The sequence below is a fragment of the Rhinatrema bivittatum genome, chromosome 1 (genome assembly GCF_901001135.1).
Source record: "Rhinatrema bivittatum chromosome 1, aRhiBiv1.1, whole genome shotgun sequence".
Classification (NCBI taxonomy): Eukaryota; Metazoa; Chordata; class Amphibia; order Gymnophiona; family Rhinatrematidae; genus Rhinatrema; species Rhinatrema bivittatum.
The window spans coordinates 186,417,777-186,440,484 of record NC_042615.1 but is presented as its reverse complement, the minus strand read 5'-3'; positions in this window follow the sequence as shown (position 1 = coordinate 186,440,484).

Here is a 22,708-nt window from a genome sequence, read left to right as displayed (position 1 = left end):
CAAGCAAGTGAAGACACTGAATCTAGACTGAATAGAGCTATGTTGGAAGAGGCAAGGGAATAAGATGAATCAAAATCAAGCTTTTTTTTTAACCAGCCTATCCTATAGGGGGATTTCTGAGGTCTTACTATCCCAGTATCCTCTACACTGCTACCTTTTTTCCAACGATCCCTCCAGTTACTGTGAAATACATATACTAAGCATTTATCTGAGCAAAATCTTATCTATTCAGGAACTACCAAAATTACACTTATCATTAGGGAAATGAAAATAAGAAAATAGTTACAAAAGCATTCTTGAAATCTGGTGCTTATCAGATTTCAGAGATAATGTCACATCACATCCCTTAGCATAGACTTTTATACCAAAGCCAAAAAGTCTATCTTTATGACCCACCAATAGGGGTGGATTAGAACTCTTAGATTCTCATCAATGCAATGGACATTCATTGCAGTCTGCTCTCTGGGTCATGGCCTCCAGACTCTGATATGGCAAGATCTGCTCCCCTGACAAGGTCATCCAGAGCTGTGAAGGTCTTCACTTTATCACTGGCTAGCAGCAAGGTTTGTTCTGCTCATTTACTCAAGGATACCATTGATGGAATCAGACTCTCTCTCAGACCAGGTATGGGGGAGGGGGTGCAAAGCATTGAGATGGGTCATCTTCTTCTGGATGGGCAATGATTGACTAACTGTTGCATATGCTCACCTATGCATAATTTAGCAGCTTCATGCATAGTCGGGTGAATATACTATTAAGGTTTTGATAGGCTGCAGCTTCATGTGCTTTCAGAATTCTTTGTTTCTGTCTCTAGGTTCAGAGAGGGGCCAGCATAACAACTGCCAGTTGTTCACATCTGACAGTGTACTGATAAAGTCCTGCTCTGAAATTGGCCCCAGATTCATAAAAATAAGCCCCTAATGTTCTGGCTACACATATTCACACAGTACCAATTGCGCTTATGTTTTCACTTGTCTTCACAAGGCACCTTCCAGGCTGGCTGGGGCCTGTAAATCTATCAAGCTGGTCATGTATACAGCCCCTGTAAAGTCCCTCATATCCACATATGGTGGTAGATAGACACACAGGCTAATATCTATTTTTTCAGATGTCAAAGAGTCTATCTTAACCGCTTGTCCTGTAGGCAAGAATTGGGATTTTCCTACAATCCCAGCTGGCAATTGCATGGATTGACAATAAGGTCCTCATTTTTTTTTAAACTGAAAGCAACATTTAACTTTGAGCAGTGACCATTTTGTTTCTTCAATTCTCTGCTGGATTTCAGACAGAGTGGTTGTGCTTCTGACAATGTAGAAAAGAAAATGTACAAAGACAGATTTAAGGGGACTACTTACTAAATGTTATTTCCTATTCTGTATCTATGGGAAAAATGCTAAGTAAATGACCACCTTAGAAAGGAAAGGAAGGAGAACCTTGAAGAAGATGGGCTGTTCAGTTTCTTCTTTTCACACAGTGTCACTAAATAACAGGAAAAAGTGTAATTTTCTCTCTGTTCAGTATTACAGATTTATTAAATTATTGAAGAGGCCCAAATAAGAGACAGCAGGTCTCCCTATGTGAGCAGTGTATGTGCAGTGAAGACTGCAGTAAGAGATCTATTTTTATTTTAACTGATGCAATGCCTCTGACCAGTGACTACATCACTGACTAGAATAACTTTTCTTTTTTTTTTTTTTTTTGTTCTCGGTAAATTTCTGTTGGTGAAAATATGAGTCAGTATACATAAACTATTTATTTATTTATAAGTTTTTTTATATACCTTGGCAAGCTGCATAATTTCTTAATGAAAGTTTACAATATATGTTGGACCTGATATTCAGACACTGGATAGCTAGATAAGTAGGACTTATCCAACCATCTAGTGGCCACTGAATATCCGGTTATGTTCAGTGGCCACTAGATAGCTCGATAAATGACTTATCCACCTATCTGGCTAGCCGACTAACTTGGGGGCGGGCAGTGGGTAGATCAGGTCAGCACTACTTAACTGGATAACTTATACAGCTAAGTAGGGATCTTAAGACTTAGCCAGATAAATTGTATCCATCTAAGTTAGACCTGCTAAACCTATTAAAGAAGTTAGGTTCAAATCCACATGACAATGGGCCTTATCTGTTGCTGGTCCCAGTTTATGAAACTATCTTTTGACAGAAATTTGAGCTATAATGGATCTTAAGCTTTTTAGAAAAAAATTGAAACATTATTTGAGTTGATCTATAATTGATTTTGTACTAATTGTGTTTGAGTATATTTATGGTGTTTGTAACTATTTTTATGTCTGTTTATATTATTTATATGATTCTGTTATCTGCTTAGAATGGTTAGTTGCTACAATAGGCAGGCTGCAAGACATTTAAAATAAATAAAGAAACCCTTAACCACTCCTAATGACTGAGCAACTGGATGAAATACCATCATGCCATGAGGAGCAAGAGGTATACATAGCATTGATAGCAACAATAATGGGAAAGGATGCTAGAAGGCTTTTCCTCAAAAAGGGTCCTAGGGAAACCAAACATACTAGTATCACTACTGGTGATAGCAGTGAAGTTTAGAACTCCCATGCACAAGCTAAACAGGCATTATTTTTAACAGGGGGGAAACAAAATGCAGGGCAGCATAAGAAGAAGTTCAAGCTGACAAAGCTGCTTTGGTTCTATAGTATAGAGTCAGAAGAATGCAATGGAGAGTGGCATCAACAGTAAAGGGGAAGGAGCACTAGGAGAGGAGTACCGAAAAACAGTCTTGTACACTCTGCTGATTTCTACTGAGTAGTCTCTGCAGCAGATATTTAGAGAAAGTATTAATTCAAATGAATCATATCAGAGTTTTTCATCCTCTGATAATATTGAACTTCTAGTAGCTCAGAAGGGTTTGGGGAATTTCTAGTAGCTCAGAAGGGTTTGGGGAATCTAGTTAATAGGATTATTTACACTTTCGAATAATACACTTTCGAATAATAGAAGGACTAGGGGGCATTCCATGAAGTTAGCAAGTAGCACATTTAAGACTAATCGGAGAAAATTCTTTTTCACTCAATGCACAATAAATCTCTGGAATTTGTTGCCAGAGGATGTGGTTAGTGCAGTTAGTGTAGCTGGGTTCAAAAAAGGTTTGGATAAGTTCTTGGAAGAGAAGTCCATTAACTGCTATTAATCAAGTTTACTTAGGGAATAGTCACTGCTATTAATTGCATCAGTAGCATGGGATCTTCTAGGTGTTTGGGTAATTGCCAGGTTCTTGTGGCCTGGTTTGGCCTCTGTTGGAAACAGGATGCTGGGCTTGATGGACCCTTGGTCTGACCCAGCATGGCAATTTCTTATGTTTTTATGTTCTTATGATGCTGTTAATGGGCAGCTGCAGAAGGCAGAAACTGATACTGCTGGGGCAAAGATCACTCCCCCGAGGAAGAGCAGATAATAGAGAACATGAAAGATGCTTCTGGCATTTTACTTCCTGATCTGATCCTAACCTCAGCCCCATCAGCAGCACCCAGGTATTTGAAAAGGAAAAGGTGTACAGTTAGAAAGGACAGGTATTTTGTAGAATGCATTCACTGTTGTAAGGCTATCAGTAGAGAGAAGATATTGGACTATCTTACAAACAGTGGCAGGCAGCTTCATTTTAAAATAACAATGCCCATTATTGTTTTCAGTGGAGGCGATTGGTACTAGCCTAGAGACCTTAAAGCAGCAGCTTCAGGAAATCCAGAGAAAAGGGGAAATTAATCTCTCAGGCTGTGCTCCCTCAGTCCCTTCTTCCAGTGAGGTGACAGGCAAGCTATCCCCAACTCCATGTCAGTGGCATGCATGGAGCAAATGTCCCAAAGTAAGAGGTAGGCAGCAACAATTTGTTGATAAGGTGCATTGCAGAAATGATCGTCTAGATGACTAGCCCTTACAAATCATGGAAAATGTGGGATTTAAGCAGCTGCTACAACTCTTAACCCCCAATTTAAAGTCTCTCCTGGACAAAATTTAGAAGACAGGTTATCTCTCCTCTTTACACTCAATGTCATGCTTGCATGCAGGCACAGTTCACCAAGGTGAAGAGGGATAACATCCATTTCACCAGCGATTTCTGGGCCAGCTAGAAGGCTATGCATGCCTACCTTTCCCTGATGGCATGCTGGTGGTAGCTGATCGAGGTAGGGTCAGACAGCAATGCTAGGGGAGGATGTGGAGGGTATAAGTAAGCTGTGTGCATACCCAGGTGATGGTTATCAGCTATACCTCAGTCAATATCTTAGGAGCAATAAGGAAGATGATGGTTGTCTGGTGGAGAGATAGGACTGTTCCTGGCTTCTTTGTTTTATACAGCGGTGCAGACATGAAAAAGGCAGTGAAAAATGTGGATTGTGAGGGGATTTGCTGCTTTGCATACTTGCTGCACCTGACCGTACAAAATGCAACGGGGGGCAAGGAGGAATACAGCAGGTTAGATCTAAAGCAACTGATAGAGTGGTGCAGGAAAATAGCAGGCCAATTTCACCAGTGTATGAAGGGTGGGGACAGCAGATTCATGAGAATTAGGAAACAGTGGGGTTGCTTCTATAGTGGCTCATTCAGGATCTAGGCACCAGGATGAATTCCACTTAACTGATCCTGCAGAAATTAGTGTAGCAATGGACAGCCGACAGCCTTTCATGACTTGTCTCTGGAAAATGAAATAGGTATTCATTTCCCTCTGAGTTATCATGATTGGTTACAAATGACACAAATGATATGAGTCCTGAAGTCCTCCAAGGATACCACAGAGGATCTCAGTCCCACAAGAGCCAGTTTGATGATGTCATCCCCCTAGTCAATATCCTGGAGGAGAAGTTAAATGGTTTCAGCAGGAATAGGGACTCCTTTAGGTAACAGGTGTAAGATAGGCTCGAATACCTCACCGAGAAGAATACATACATGCTAGCCATGTTGTATGACTGAACAGGATCTGAAAACAAATTTAAGCAAAGGTTTTAATTTTATTGGTATTGTCCATTCATTTTGTTTTAAACAAAACAAAAAGAAAATGGTCTTTTCCATTTTGGATTTCTAATTCATTTCAAATGATTGCATATCCCCACCTTACACCCTTTTTCTCTTGTGATGCTTTCCAATTTCCCCTTCCCCTTCTCCTGGACATGTCACTCTTTCTCTGTCTCTTCTCCCCAAATTCCTAACCCATTTCTCTCAACCATATTTCAGTGCTCCTCCTGCCCATTCTCAACACATATAATTCAACCTTCTTCCTGTTTCCATGCTTCTCTTATCTACCTGGTCCTGTCCTTCATTATTTGCCTTGGCTATAGTCCCAACATTCATCCTCTGGTCTCTCTGAGGTCCATATTCAAAAGCATTTTGCTGGATAACTCAGAAATTATCCAGCTAAATGAAGATTTGGGCACTTATCCAGCTAAATTCTAGCCGGCTAATAAGTTAGCCGGCAAGAATTTAGCAGGATAACTTAGAGGTGTTCCGAGGATGAAATTGGAAGCAGCTGAGTTAACCAGCTAAGATATCCACCCAACTCCCTCCTCTTCACGGCCGGCTGGCTGCCACCAGAATTTCCTGGTGGCTGGAGCCGCCCTCGGTCCTTCTTCTGTGGCAGGGAGCCGCCTCCAATGTCGGGCCTGCTTCACGGCCCTTCTGCTCCTGCATCCTCAGCATCATCAACAGCAGCGTGGCTGCTGTCTATGGTCCTGACCCCTTCCTCCTAGGGGGCGAGGCCGCGTCTTCGTCCCTTCTTAAAGGGACATCACAGGTGTGGCCCTCCAGTAGCTCCTCCCAGGGAGTTACCTCTTCTGCCCTACAAGAGCTCCAAGCTCATTCCATCTTCAGCTTGGCAAGGAGCTAGTCTTCTGGGACTAGTCCTCCCTAGGACTCCTTCACTTCCTGTTCCTGCCTGGAGTTATTTCCTGGTCTCTGGATCCCATGTCCAATGTCTCATCTTCCAAGTGGTCCTATGCTTCATCTTCCAATTGGTCCTGATGTCGGAGATCTTCATCCCAAAGTTCTTCTTCCTGAGGTTCTGTCCTCCCATCCCTCATGGTCCATGACCAGTCCTGTTGGGTTGGAAGGGCACACAGTGGCCCAATGGTCCCTGACCACCCCTGTTGGGGTGTGTAGGGTGCTGGTGGGATTCCTCCATCTCACAGAGCTGAAGAGTCTTCATATCCTTGCCTTCTTGGTGGCATAAGTCTCCTGTTGATTCCGGCTTTAACATCCCTTCCACTGAGTCCCACCTCAGTGCTCCGGTTCAGAGTCCTGTCTCTGAGCACCTGGCTCCATCTCTGAGCATCTCCTTGAACTGTGTCTGGGTCTTCAAAGCTCCTTGCTCCTACCTTTGTCTCCTCATATGTGAGTTCTATATCTACATTCCAAGCTCCACGTCTAAATTTCAAGCTCCACATCTATGTCCCAAGCTCCATGTCTACGTTCCAAGCTCCAGTGCCTTTGGCTTTCATCTACCTTGCGCCTTACATCATGTCTGGCCTGCCGCCTCTGCTACTTCCTGTGTCAGGTCCGAAAGGGCTTGGAGTAGTTGGAGGACCACTCATAGACCAACCTTGCGTGGTTTGTCTCACTAAGACGTGCAGGTCGGCAAGGGCCTGGTCTTCTCCACTCCCAGACAAGGTATGTCCTTCTGCAGGGGCACACAATCCTTGCCCCCTAGCACTCGTCTTGTCCCAGCACTACAATAAGGTGACACATTTTTATTGTTCTAACAATACATTTCCCATTGTAATGAATCTGATATTTTATACACTAAGGAATTATGGAATTTCTGAATATGGGGGTTTATTTGGCTTTTATGTGATATAAGGGATCTCTCAGTAGGGTTTCCAAAAGAAAGAATAAAAATAAATTAATTTGACAGTAGCATTTTTTAAATTTTATGAGTAGGTGAATGGAGCCTATAATCTTAGCACCAAATGAAAAATAAGTAACCATTATTTGAACATGATACTCTATTGGGAAGAAAAAAATCCACAACATTCTGCAGATCATAGAAGACATTCAAGTCTGTAGGTGGAGGTCCAAGTTTTGTAAGAAAAGTCACCTTTCCTTGAAGATACTGAATGCTCCACCTGAGGGTATGCTACCCACTATGAAAGTATTCTACTTGCCATCTTATAGATAGCATGCAAATGGGATGAATGGTATCGTGGATAGTATTTCTTCTGATAGTTGAATGTGTCTGACATTTTAGATCAAACCCAAGAGAAGAAATTGCTTAGAGCTGAAATGTTGATAACTTTTGCATTAGAATCTGACAGAGACTGTATATTGAGGGTGTTTTTTCATAATAGATATCTTTTGTTCTTTGGTTAAAAATATCTAGATTTTTGCAAATTTATGTAAAGATACCAAAAAGAACAAAGCCTTCTTAGCATTGCAGCAGTGGGTAGTCTTGTTAGGAGCTGGATTTTTTCTTAAATTTACTTTGAAATGCATTATTAGATATAAAGTTATCTTCCTAATTAAGGATAAAGGCCCAGTCAGGGAAACTTGCAGTTTGTAGATAAATGAATGGTTGCATAGATAGTGTCAACATGAGCATTTTGGCTTCCTGGACTGCTGAGCAGAGTTGGGATCCACCTGTCAAAGAAGGGGGTGCAGAATCTGCCAACAAAGACTGGCAAACCTACTGAGGAGGGCTTTAAACTACGATCATCAAGGACGGGTGAGCAAAACCCTAAGGCAAGTAAAGCAAATACTTGCATAGAAATAGGAAAAAAGATAAATATTTGGAAAGGTATGTACACTAATGCTCATAGTATGGGGAATAAAGTGCCAGAACTAGAGCAGTCATTGAAGAAGCTGATTTGGATGAAGTGTCTATCACAGAAATGTGGTACTTGGAAACGACCATGATGACTGGGATGTAGTTATACAGGGTTGTAATCTATTCAGGAAGGACCAGAAAGAAAGGAAGTGAGGAAGCAAAGCCCTATACATAAAAAACAATATTAAAGCAACAGACTTGCAGGGCTTACGAGGTAAAGAGGAGGCACTGTGAGTTAATCAGTATGGCCTTTGACACAATTTCACATAAGTTACTTTTACAAATAAATTGAGTACACTTGATATGGGATTTTGAGTGACTAGTTGAGTGGAAAGTGACAAAGGGTAGTGGTAAATGGAGTTTACTCTGAAGAAGGGGTGTTACTAGCAGTGTGCTTCAGGGATTGTTCCTTGGACTGGTTCTTTTCAATTTTTTCATGAGCGGCATAGTGGAAGGATTATCAGGAAAATTTTGTGAAAACCATGAGGAGGGATCTAGCAAAGCTCTAGGAATGGTCCAGGGTCTGGTAGATAAGATTTAATGCTAAAAAATGTGAAACAATGCATTTAAGATGCAAAACAACCCAAGAGAAAGTACACTATTGTAGATGAAATTTATCTAAGAACAAAAGAATAGCAGAACCTGGAGTTATCATATTTAATGATGTTAAAGTGGATAAAGTGATAGCAAAAGCCAGAAAAATGCTTAAGCTTCATGCAGAGAGGAAGGGTCAAGACAAAAAAGGAGGTGATACTGCCTCTGTAAAGGTCCCTACTGAGAATTCATTTGAAATACTGTGTATAGTTCTAGAGACTTGATCTTCAAAAGGGCATAAACTGGTTGCAGTCAGTCCAGAGGGTAGCAACTAAAATGCTTAGTGGTCTTTCTTCTAAAGCATATTGGACAAACTTATTTACATATGAATGTCCTAGAGGAAAGATTAGATAGGGGAGATATTACAGAGACATTTAAACATCTCAAAGTTTTCCATGCATAGGAGACAAGCCTCTTTCAATGGAAAGGAGACTCTAGAACAAGGGGTCATGGGATGAGGGTGAAAGGGGGTATATTGAGGCGTAATTTAGGGAATCTTTCTTTACAGAGAGAGCAGTAGATGCATGGAATGGCCTCCTGGTAGAGGTGGTGGAGACAAAAATTGTATCTGAATTCAAGAAAGCATGGGATATATACAGGGTATCTCTGAGGAAGTGATGAGAATTGTAAAATTAAATCAATTGGGCGGATGGGTATATTGCATATTAGTGCCATTATGTTCCTCTGTTTAATTTTGATCTTTCTCAACAAGAACATTTTTTAAAATGTAGTGAAAGATACTGTTATAGGCAGCTTTTGAATAAGATCATAGCAGTTTGAGACCATATAATAATTCAATGAATAGCTCCGGTTTGACAGATTGAGTAATGTGCTTGAAGTAAAATTTCCATATTTATTACTTTCTTGACTCCTCCCTTTTCATTGTGGACTATTATTTTCAGAATGAATGTTTTCTTCTTTTTTTTTCTTGATTCATATTTGCATTTTATATATTGTCTCTATAAATAGCTGGAGGAGATTTGCAATAGCATATCAATATAATCATTGCAACATAATACCTTCATGCACTATATAACTAGGCATCCCTCAAACAATAATAAAACTTCAATAAAATAATACAGAAAATCATACACATAAGGGATGTAAATAATACTAAAGAAGAAGATACAATGTGATAAAATCATCATGTCTTTCTTCATAGCTTTACAGAAATATACAAAATCCTCAAGAGTTCACTTCACAAAGAACTAGGCTCAGCACAGAAAATGCTAGTAGCCTTGTCCTTTATAAATTGATCTCTTGCTTTGAAAGGCCCACTAGAAATTTGCTTCAGCAAACTGTAAATCTCACATGGGTATTTAGAGAACCACATTTACATAAAATATGTTGGGCCTAACCAGCATATCTTGTGTAAATGGTATGCTGGTTAGGTTCCCTTAAAACCCATCATGATAACAGAGCAGGCTGAAGCCAACCAGGATAAACTGAATTACAAAAATCAAGTCTTTGTTATGAATACATGTATTAAAGTCATAAGATTCTTGGACATTAAATAGGTTATAAATTAGCACACCATTCATGGATGGCCAAACAATGATTTCAGCAAATCTGTGTGCCAAAGGTCATTTTGGAATTATTAACAGACTCACTTAAAGGTAAAAAGATGCCTTCAAATAAGATGTTAAAATCAACAACTCATATGCAATGCATCTGTCAACATTACACTTAAGTTTCAAAACATATTAATAAACCCAAGCTTGTCTACTCCTTCTGTATGCACAGGACAGATGATTTGTATATCATGTGCAAAACACTAATACTGAAGTCCTGCTGCTTGAAAAATCTGGCACAATGGTGCTAAATAAAGGTTAAATAAATAAGACAAGAAAACAGTACCATTTGGCACTCCATACTGTAAATTCCATGATCCCGAATGGCAATCTCCCATCATCACCCACTGAGAGCTTCCCTGGAGAAATGTTGTAAGCATTTCTCAGAACTCCTCCTCCTATCCATAATTTACATGTGCAATCCAATAAAAATCCCATGAGCAATCATTTCAAAGACAGTGGTTAAATTCAATAGGATGACTACTATCCCATATCTCCTATCACCAATTTTGGTATAGATCATCCAGAAGGGAAATTAGTAAACTCTCCTTACAAGGGAACTCTGTAAAACTTTACTGGAATTCATTTAAAGATTCTGTAGATTCCAAGAATTCCAAAAGCAATGATTGATTATATATGGCATTCTCAATATTTTGCTCTGTCACGTTTGATGCTTGGCATATGACGTCAAACATTAAATTGATAATAAAAAAAAAAGTGAGCCACCTTCCCTTGTTTTCTAACTATAAAATAGTGCTTTTACTTGTTATTTTCTTACTAATTACTGTTTGAAAACAAAGGAAAATATTTACAGGAAGAAGAGCTTCCGATCATAAAATGCAATGGTAGGGATAGTTCCCATTATTTCTCAGCATAGTTAAGGTGACTGTATCTGTGTTTGCATACTGGAAAATTTACTAGACTAGCATGTGACTGAGTTGTTATGGTCTGATAGTGGCCAAAGCACCACAGTTGCATTCTTGTCTGCCATGAACAATCTGTTTGGTGTTTATAAAATGTAGATGGCAGGTGCTGTACCTCATTAAAACTATCTTTATGTTCTGAAATCTATTTACTTGTATTCCATACTATACATCTAGCAATTGGACCCACTGCAATGCAGACTTAACAACTGTTTATTATATACTTTTTAGGATCAGCATGAAACTTATTCAAAGATGCTGTTGTCCATGAACTTTCAAGACCACATAGGTCGGTCTGCCAGATGGTTATCTGTCACTAAGATAGACTGAACAGAACGTTCAGCATTCCACTAAGCCCTGCTTTTTCTTTTTCTGAGACTACCTGCAGGTAAGCTGGTGAATAATTATCATCTAGGTGGAGCAAGCATTATGTAAATTCTTCTTCAGAAACAGAGGAAATCCCTGGACAAGAGAAGAGTGGAAGCTTATAGGATGTGAATAAGTTTTGGAGGGTTAGAAGGTGCTAAAAGAAAATTTCAGAGGGTTGAGTAGGGCCAGAGGCTCACAGAGGACCAGAAGCTCCCAGAAGGGGTAATGGAAATCCAGTCCTGCTGAGAGCAGCAAAAATTCAAAAGCCCCATAGGACCATATTAAAAAAGGAATTTTCCCCATTCTGTACCTTAGGAAAAATATCTTATTGAAAAAGGCCCATAATGTGGAAAGTTCTGAGATCTACAAAAGTAAAAGTATGTTTTGTGTGCATTAACCCTTTATCACGAAGGTATATCTGTGTATAAATTATATTTTCTGAAACATTATAATGGAGTCTATTTACAAAAGCATAGCATGCAGGCATTAAACTGCATTAAGAATTATGTTAGCAAATAAGCAATAATGAAGTGTTTAGATGCAAAATATGGAAATCACCTCATCTATTGGCATGAGCTGTCCTTATAGATGTTATAGTGCCAATATTAATGTGGTCTCAATAATGTGAAAAATGACAACAAATAATACTTATCATTTTTACACTGCTACTGAATATATACAGTGCTGTACAATGAGAATAAAATTCAGGTACTATAAGTTATTGCCACAAAAACCTTACCATCTAAATGGGTACATAAGACATGCCATATTGGGTCAGACCAAGGGTCCATCAAGCCCAGTATTCTATTTCTAGCAGTGGCCAATCCAAGTATTAAGGACCTGGCAAGTACCCAAACATTAAATAAATCTCAAGCTACTATTGCTTATTAATTAATCACAGTTTATGGATTTTTCCTCTAGGAACGTATCCAAACTGTTTTTAAACCTAGCTATACTAACTGCTGTAACCACATTCTCTGGAAAATTCCAGAGCTTAATTATGTGCTGAGTGAAAAAGAATTTTCTTTGATTTGTTTTAAATGACCTACTTGCTAACTTCATTGAGTACCCCCAGTCATTCTATTATCTGAGAGAGTAAATAACCGATTTACATTAACCTGTTCTAGACCTCTCATGATTTTGAAGACCTCTATCATATCCCCCCTCATTCATCTCTTCTCCAAACTGAACAGCCTTAACTTTATGAGGCAACAAGTGATTGTTACAGATTTGATAGTGGAACCAATGTAGAGAACCACCTTACCTTATTCTGTGAGATGATCAGGGTTGTATGAGAGGCAGTCCGGTCGGGGCATGCAGCTGGCAAGAGTTCCAGAGCATAAGAACAAAAGAACATGCCATACTGGGTCAGACCAAGGGTCCATCAAGACCAGCATCCTGTTTCCAACAGTGGCCAATCCAGGCCATAAGAACCTGGCAAGTACCCCAAAAACTAAGTCTATTCAATGTTACAGTTGCTAGTAATAGCGGTGGTTATTATCTAAGTCAACTTAATTAATAGCAGGTAATGGACTTCTCCTCCAAGAACTTATCCAATCCTTTTTTAAACACAGCTATACTAACTGCACTAACCACATCTTCTGGCAACAAATTCCAGAGTTTAATTGTGCGTTTAGTGAAAAAGAACTTTCTCCGATTAGTTTTAAATGTGCCACATGCTAACTTCATGGAGTGCCCCCTAGTCTTTCTATTATCCGAAAGAGTAAAAAACCGATCCACATCTACCAGTTCTAGACCTCTCATGATTTTAAACACCTCTATCATATCCCCTCTCAGCCATCTCTTCTCCAAGCTGAAAAGACCTAACCTCTTTAGTCTTTCCTCATAGGGGAGCTGTTCCATTCCCCTTATCATTTTGGTAGCCCTTCTCTGTACCTTCTCCATCGCAATTATATCTTTTTTGAGATGCGGCGACCAGAATTGTACACAGTATTCAGGTTGCGATCTCACCATGGAGCGATACAGAGGCATTGTGACATTTTCCGTTTTATTCACCATTCCCTTTCTAATAATTCCCAACATTCTGTTTGCTTTTTTGACTGCCGCAGCACACTGAACCAACAATTTCAATGTGTTATCCACTATGATGCCTAGATCTCTTTCTTGGGAAGTAGCACCTAATATGGAACCTAACATTGTGTAACTATAGCATAGGTTATTTTTCCCTATATGCATCACCTTGCACTTATCCACATTAAATTTCATCTGCCATTTTGATGCCCAATTTTCCAGCCTCACAAGGTCTTCCTGCAATTTATCACAATCTGCTCTTGATTTAACTACTCTGAACAGTTTTGTATCATCCGCAAATTTGATTACCTCACTTGTCGTATTTCTTTCCAGATCATTTATAAATATATTGAAAATTAAGGGTCCCAATACAGATCCCTGAGGCACTCCACTGCCCACTCCCTTCCACTGAGAAAATTGTCCATTTAATCCTACTCTCCCATCTCGCCACCCATGACTTTTTATTTTTCCTAGAAGCCTCTCATGAGGAACTTTATCAAATGCCTTCTGAAAATCCAAGTACACTACATCTACTGGTTCACCTTTATCCACATGTTTATTAACTCCTTCAAAAAAGTGAAGCAGATTTATGAGGCAAGACTTGCCTTGGGTAAAGCCATGCTGACTTTGTTCCAAACAGATCTGATGGCAGGCAGTACAGTAAGGCAGGTCCAAGAGGCAGTCCGGGTCAGGGCAGGCAGCAGACTAGAATACCAAGGCAAACAGATCCAAAGGCAGGCAGCGAGAGAAGGCAGGTCCGAAGAGCAATCCGGTTCAAGACAAACAGCAGACAAGAATGCAGGCAGGAACCACTGAAGCTTCAGCAAAAGCAAGCCTGTAGCCAAGGCGACACTTTGCTGGAAAGCTCCCTTTAAATACAGTATTTTCCCACGCTACCATGGGAACATCCGGCCGGGTTGCTGACAACAAAGAGGGGGTGGAGTCATGCCATGAGGCGCACAGTGCCGCGCTGAGCCAAGTGATGCAGTCGAGCTGCATACCGCGGGAACCTACTGGAGCCTTGCTGAATGGTAATAGTACCTCCCCTACAAGGCCCCCTTCTTTTTTCTTTAGGTCTGGGCTTAAGGGGGAAGCATTGATGGAATTCTTTGAGTAGACAGGGAGCCTGTATATTGAAGGCTGGCTCCCATGTGTTGTCCTCTGGCCTGTAGTCTTTCCAGAAGACCAGATATTGTAGAGTTCCTTTATTTTTTCTAGAATCCAAAATTTCCTTGACCTCCAATTGTGTATCGCCTTCAACAATCGAGGTATTAGGTTTATTCTTTCTAAAGGCCATGACAGAATTGTTGGTATGAGAAGTGAGATGTGGAACATGTCATGGATATGTAGAGATGATGGTAGATTAAGTTTAAACGTGACTTTGTTGATTTGCTTGTCAATAGGAAAAGGACCAACAAATCTGGGTGCAAATTTCAAAGATGGTATGCACAAATGAGGATTTCACATGCTTAACCAAACCAGATCTACAGATTGAAGTTGATAAGTCGGTCTCCTCTTTTTATTGGCTTGAGTCTTCATTTTCAAAACAGTCTTTTATAAGAGGCATCGTGTCTCCTTCCAAAGCTTAGCCACAGAATGGATGGTTTTGTTGCATTTGGGAGTGGACCCTTGACCTGTGGCAGTGGAGATGTGCCTCCTGGTAGGCACCAGGAGGCAACTGCCCCCCTGGGGGAGGAGCACGGAAGGAGACAGAGGTTAGGAAGAGCTTCACCACTGGAAGCCCGAGGTCCCCCCGGGAGGAACCCATAGGAACCCGGGCCACTTGGACTTAGGTGTGCCTCGCAGGATTTCCTGGGAGAGTGGAAGTCCAGCGTGCCCACAGATAGAAGGGGAGCGCAGTCAGGTTTGAGACTGGAGGTCAGGTGGAACAAAGAGGACCAGAAGAGCGTAGGTGATAACAAGGCTAGGAACAGAGCCAGAATCTAGAGACGAGGTCAAGCAAGCAGAGGTCACAGTCCAGGAGTCAGTCCGCGGAATGGTCAATAAAGAAGAGGTCAGGTACCGGAGGTCAAATGAGGTCACAGGCAGGCTGAGGTCAGGAGGCAGGCAGAAGACAGATGAGTCAAGTAGCAGGCTGGAGTCTGGGGTCAGGCGGCAAGCAGGCAGGTCGAGGAGCGGACTGGAGTCAGGAGGCAGGCAGCAGGCAGGTGAGTCAAGGAACAGGCTGGAGTCAGAAGGCAGGCAGCAGGCAGGTGAGTCGAGGAACAGGCTGGAGTCAGAAGGCAGGCAGACAGGTTGAGGAACAGTCTGGAGTCAGAAGGCAAGCAGGTCAAGGAATGGACCGGGTTCAGAAGGCAGGCAGGCAGGCAAACAGACAGGTCAGTACCAGAGCAAACCGAGGTCAGTACCAGAGAGACAGTCCGGAGGTACTACCTGGGGAGATGAACAGATGAACAGGAACAGGAGGATGCAGGAACTAGGAAGCAGGAACAAGGCAGGAACAGAACTGGAACAGAAGGATCCTGGAATGAGACTTGGAACAAGACAGGAACAAGTACAAGCGCGGAGACAATCTAGCATAAGCCGACCTGATTGCCTAGGCAAGGAAGTGCAGGCAGGGACTTCCTTATAACAGAGAATCAATCAGGGCACGCTGCGGAGCTAAGCCCCTCCCTTGGCCCTACAAGAGGCCGGGCAGTCTGCGTGCATAGGGGTGTGGCCAACAGCGCCGAAGACGCTGAGATCTGGCATGAGGCCTGGTGCGCAGTAGAAGGCCCGGCAACCACCGCCATGGGACGCCGGGGCCTGGAAGTGCTAGCAGCTGCTGCTAGGGAGGCCGACCCGGGACCTGCCGTGGAACCATGAAGGTGAGCAGGCTTGTGCACGGGACGGGCACAGACGGGGCGCGTAACAGGTTTGATTAACTGCAGGACATGCTGATGGTGTAGTGATGGGTACTGGAACTAGGGGGTGTCTTCCAAATATGACAAAAAAGAGAGTCTTTCCAGTGGCCTGAGCCACATGATTGTTGTGACACATCTCTGCCCACATCAATAAGGATGCCCAATAGTCTTGACGTTGATTAATGTATGATTGAAGGAAGGTCTTAAGGGATTGATTAGTCCACTCGGTAAGACCGTTGGTTTGGGGGTGGTAAGCTGAAGAAAAATCAAGTTCAATTTTTAATTTCTTAGAGTTCTCTCCAGAATTGGGCCGTGAATTGAACTCCTCTATCGGAAATGATGCTTACTGGCAGTCCATGAAAATGAAAGATGTGATGTAGGAATAGCTGGGCTAGTTCTGTGGCAGAAGGTAGTCCAGGGAGGGGAATAAAGTGGGCCATTCTGGAGAAACAGTCTACTACAACCCAAATGACTTTGTTCTTTTCTGAAGGAGGGAGATCAGTGATAATCAGTGGCTCTGTGAGTCCATGGTTTATCAGGAATAGGCAGAGGCTGTAATAACCCCGAGATCTGTTGACGGGGAGTTTTCTGAGTGGCGCAGATGTGACAAGACTCCACGTATCTCTTAACATCCATCCTCCATTGGGGCCACCAATAATGTCTTGAGATAAGATCTCTGGTTCCTGGTACTCCGGGGTATCCAGCTAGATGAGAATCATGAGCCCAACGGAGAACCTTCTGCCTCAGACATTTGGGTACCACCATCTTACCTATGGGCACCATGAAGGTGGTGGCGATCAATATTTGAGCTCTGTCAATAATATGTCGAGGTGGATCGGGAAGATCATCAGGGCTAAAGCTTCTAGCGAGAGCGTCTGCCCGCAGATTTATTTGTGCAGGTCAGAAGTGGACATTGAAATTAAACCTGCTGAAAAACAGTGCCCAGCGAGCCTGCCAAGGGTTTAAATGTTGAGCCTGTGGCAGGTATGCTAAATGTTTATGGTCAGTGTAAATAGTAATCATATGTCTGGCTCCTTCTCAAAGGTATCACCATTCTTTAAGAGCATATTTTATTGCCAGGAGCTCCCGATCTCCAAAATGTAGTTTTTATCCGCAGGGGAAAAACTTTTTAGAAAAGAATGCACACGTGAGTAATTTTCCAGAATCCAATGGTTGTAGAAGAATGGCTTCTACTCCCACGGCTGAAGCGTCAACTTCCAAGATGAAGGGTTTGGTTGGGTCAGGGTGTCGTAAACAGGGGTCTTTTATAAATTCATCCTTTAGATGTTGGAAGGCATGGATGGCCTCAGGCGGCCTATTGTGAATAGGAGCTCCCTTCTTGGTCAAGGCGGTGAGTGGAGCCACTAGGGTAGAAAATGCTGGAATGAATTGTCGATAATAATTGGAGAAGCCTAAAAATCATGTAAGGCTTTGAGACCCACTGGTTGAGGCCATTCTAGGATAGCTCTGAGTTTCTCTGGGTCCATAGATAAGCCTCTTCTGGAGACAATGTATCCTAAGAATGGTAACTGTTCTTTATGGAGTATGCATTTCTCTAGTTTGGCATATAATTTATTCTCTTGGAGACATTGGAGAACTTGTCATACATGATCCTGATGTTGTTCTCTGATCATGAAAAACTTAGTATATCATCCAGATAAACAAGTACAAAGGAATACAGGAGATCTCTGAAGATTTCGTTAATCATAGCTTGAAATACAGCTGGAGCGTTGCAAAGCCCGAATGGCATTACCCTAAATTCATAATGTTTATCGTGTGTTTTAAAAACCGTTTTCCATTCATCCCTTTTCGTATTCGGATTAAGTTGTAGGCCCATCTTAAATCAAGTTTAGTAAAAATCTGAGTCCCTTTGATTCAATCAAATAGTTTGGAAATAAGTGGAATCGGATATTGGTTCTTCTTTGTAATGTTATTTAACCCTCTGTAATCAATGCATGGTAACAGAGACCCATCTTTTTTCTTTATGAAAAAGAACCCGGCTCCAGCTGGAGAGGAGGATGATCTGATGAATCCCTGAGTCAGATTCTCCTGGATATACTGCATCATTGCTTCAGACTCAGCTCAGAGAGAGTATAAACTCTCCCTCTCAGAGGAGACTGACCGGGAAGTAAATCTATCCCACATAGGGCCAGTGCGGTGGTAATGTTTCTGCTTGCTGCTGACTAAAGACGTCCGTGAATTCCATGTACTGAGGTGGTATGCCTGAGCACTTGGTCATGGAACTGACTTGACGAGGTTTGACTTGAATTAAACAATTCTTATCACAATATGGACTCCAACTAGCTAACTGTAGGGATGCCTAATCCAGACGGGGTTGATGTAACCTTAGCCAAGGTAGGCCTAGGATCACTTAAAAAATGGCGGTGGCCATCCATTGCTCCTACCATGTGACAGGGGCCAGCCAATGGCACCAATAGCCCCTGTCACATGGTTAAGGGCAAAGGGCCATCGGCGCCATTTTGATTAGTGGTAGCCGATGGCCTGAGAGTGGGAGATCACTTCCAGGACCCCCACTGGACCACCAGGTACTTTAGAAACGTTTGGTGGGGGGGGGTCGGGATGGTGGGGGATTCTAAATAATTCGATTTAAAGGGTCAGAGTGGGTTTGGGGGTTGTTTTTCTGTGTGCCCTTTCTTCCCGCCGCCCAGCCTCCCAAATGATAAGAAAACCGCATGAAAAGTTCGTGGGGTTTTCCTATCGCTTTTGGGGACCCCCCGATATCTGACGGATGAGAAACTATCATATGATATTTTCATTCGTAAGAAAAACTATTCACATCCCTAGTGAAAATGTCTGTTTAGTGGCTGTAAATTCAGGCTCTATGTATCTGTACTGGTGAGTGCCAATAAACAGTATGGACACTTGAGTAAGAATATAAGAATGATCAAGATGGGTCAGACCAATGGTCAATCTAGCCCAACACTCTCTCTGACAGTGGCCCTAGGGTCACAAGTGTTACGCTTGGGCTCCGGTCAGGAGTCGTGAACACCACCCAGCAGGGTGGCTCCAGGTGGAGAGAGACAGGAAGCTAGAAACAGTGTCTGGTTCCAGGCTGGGTCAGGGCAGGCAGCAAGTAGCAGAGTCTGGGTTCAGGCTGGGTCAGGGCAGGCGGCAAGTAGCAGTGTCTAAGTTCAGGCTGGGTCAGGGCAGGCGGCAAGTAGCAGTGTCAGGGTCCAGGCTGGGTCAGGGCACAGTAAGCAGGGCAAGGCAGGTCAGAAGGCCCGTAGGCCACACACACACACACACACAGAAGGCCTGTAGGCCACACACCAATAGCGGGGCAAGGCAGGTCAGAAGGCCCGTAGGCCACACACACACAGAAGGCCCGTAGGCCACACACCATAAGCGGGGCAAGGCAGGTCAGAAGGCCCGTAGGCCACACACACACAGAAGGCCCGTAGGCCAGGTATGGAAAGCAAGGAAGAAGGCGCAAAGGCCGCGCAAGGCAAGGCAAGGCCCGAAGGCCGCGCAAGGCAAGGCAAGGCAAGGCCCGAAGGCCACGCAAGGCAAGGCAAGGAAAGGCCCGAAGGCCACGCAAGGCAAGGAAAGGCCCGAAGGCCACGCAAGGCAAGGCAAGGAAAGGCCCGAAGGCCACGCAAGGCAGGCTAGAGCAGGGAGCCCAGGTGAGCTCGATGCCGAAGCACCGAGGGAACTGTCAGGCAGGGTTATAAGGGAAAGCCCAGACCATAGAGTGGACAGGGGAGATGGACCGGGTCTGTCAGAAGAGCCAGCACTAGAGGGACCCCTGGTGGTGAGGCGGTTGCACAGCAGCCACAGCCGTAACAACAAGATGAAAATCAAAATTCTAAGTGCTCCCTATAGATCTATACAAATGTGAAGCTACTTGGCCTCTGCCCAATCTCTAATATCTGTTTATCTTCTTGACTTCCAAAAATGCCTCTAGACTCCTCTTGAACCCTTCTATACTGCTTGCTGTGACTACATTTGATGGCAGCAGATTCCACAGTTTAACTATTCTCTGATTAAAGAAATACTTTCTTGTGTTCATTTTGCAACTGCTAGCATATAATTTCATTGAATGCTTCCTGCCTTAGTATTTTTGGGTAAACGACTGCTTGCTCATGGTTTGTTCTTTTTAATTCATGATCTTGTAGATCTCTATCATGTATCCCCATAGTTTTCTCTTTTCCCATCTAGTCCTAAATATTTTATCCTTTTTTCATATGGTAAATGACCCAATCCTCTCATCATTCTGGTTTCCCTTCTCTGAACCTTCTTTATAATCTGAATATAAGGTTTTGAATGGGTTTATACTAGAGTGTTTTTCTGCATTGCTGACAAAATCAGCAGTCCATAATATTGCAGTCTTCTGATAACAATCTTTTGCAAGTTTCAACTACTAAAGATGTTCAGCTGGGTGGATCCAAGGTGGCTACCGGATGTGCTGCTGTGGTCTGAGCATCCTCGATAAATCTTAAGAGTTGATTCCTGTGAAAAATTACCTTTTTATGATGGGAAGGAAGTGCAAGCCGAGGATTCCTTATCCCGCGGTAACCCTGGCGAGCACCCCGACTGGCCCGATGGAAGCTCATGTCACACGCACTGACAGAGGAGCAGGAGACCAGCCGCTGCAGAGAGGTGGAGGGGAATTTGAGCTCCCCTCTCTACCAGGCTCAATTTCACCGTTGAGTCCCGCTGAGAGGACTCCACTGCTTAATCCAGCTGCCGGAAGATCAGCACTTACTCCTGGGGAGGAAATCCGAGACCAAAGAGTCCAGGACTTCACTCTGGCGGGGTCCGGAGCAGTGCCGACGGCAGCCTCTAGCTCCTTGGGAGCACATGGGCAAGGCGGTGGTGAAAGTGGAACTCCAGGAGGAGAAGCTTCAAGAGCTATTGGGAGTTTCCCCATGACAGAAATACCATCAATGGTAAGACCGCAAGTCTTTTCTTTTGAAACGTTGTGGGAAGCCATAAACGAGATGAGAGTGAATATATTGCAGCAATTAACACCAGTAACAGAACAAGTTAGACGGCATGAAAAGAGAATGGAAACATTTGTGAATATGAACTTGGAAATGGAACAACAGACTGCTTCTATTCAGACTGAGATAAAGGCGCTTCAACAAATGCAATTATTGATGATGAAAGATAAAAATAGTAGAGATGTGAATCGGAACCGGAATCAGTTCGGATTCCGGTTCCGATTCACATCGTGTTTTTTTTTTCGTCCGGCCCGATTGCGGTTTTGTTTTTCGGCTGCGCCTGAGCCGATAAACAAAAAACCGACCCTTTAAAACTAATCCCTTAGCTTCCCCCACCCTCCCGACCCCCCCCCCCAAAAAAAAATATTTTACAGGTACCTGGTGGTCCAGTGGGGGTCCCGTGAGTGATCTCCTGCTCTCGGGCCGTCGGCTGCCACTAATAAAAATGTTGCCGATGGCTTTACCCTTACCATGTGACAGGGTATACGTGCCATTGGCCGGCCCCTGTCACATGGAGGGAGCACTGGATGGCCGGCGCCATCTTTAAAAATGGTGCAGGCCATCCAGTGCTCCTACCATGTGACAGGGGCCGGCCAATGGCACGGATACCCTGTCACATGGTAAGGGCAAAGGGACATCGGCGCCATTTTGATTAGTGGCAGCCGACGGCCCGGGAGTGGGAGATCACTCCCGGGACCCCCACTGGACCACCAGGTACCTGTAAAAAGTTTTGGGGGGGGGGTCGGGAGGGTAGGGGAAGCTAAGGGATTAGTTTTAAAGGGTCGGGGTGGGTTTAGGGGTTATTTTTGTGTGCCACTTTTCCCACCCTCCCCCAAAACGATGAAAACCCCCACGAACAATATCATGGGGTTTTCCTATCATTTTGGGGGAGCCCCCGATTTCTGACAATTTTGAAAATATCAACAATATTTTCAATCGTCCAAAGCCCGATTCACATCCCTAAAAAATAGTACTGCTCAAAAAATAGAAAATCTTGAGAACATTGCAAAAAATCGAAACTTAAGATATATAAATTTTCCACAACTACCTATGAGATATCCGAGAGAAGTCTTCAATAAGTATATGTCTGATATACGAAAAGTCTCAGAAGAAATGATTCCATCGATTACGAAGATATTTTATATATCAAAGTCCAGAAGAGAAGCAGTAAATCAAGAAAGTGATTTAGAGATTCTGAGACCAGCAAGTGATCAGTCTCTTGACATAACAACAATTTTGGAAACATCTGATACGGAACTGGCAATTCCTGCTACTTTGATTGTGACTTTTGCACTAGAGACTGACAGGGAATGGCTGTTGAAATTAAGTATAAAGCATAGGAATGTAAGATTTTTGGGAAATTTAATTAGAGCCTTCCTGGATGTCTCCCGTGAGACACAGAGGAGGAGAAAAGCTTTCCTCTTGTTGAGACCACAGGTCTTATTAATTGGGGCGAGATATTTCCTCAAATTTCCATGCAAATGCGTGGTTAAATATTTACAAAATACATGTGTGTTTTTTTGATCCACCCCAATTAACTCATTTCTTAGTGGGGAAAGCTCCCTTAACTACTGAAGCTCCCTGTTTGGAGGTTCCTA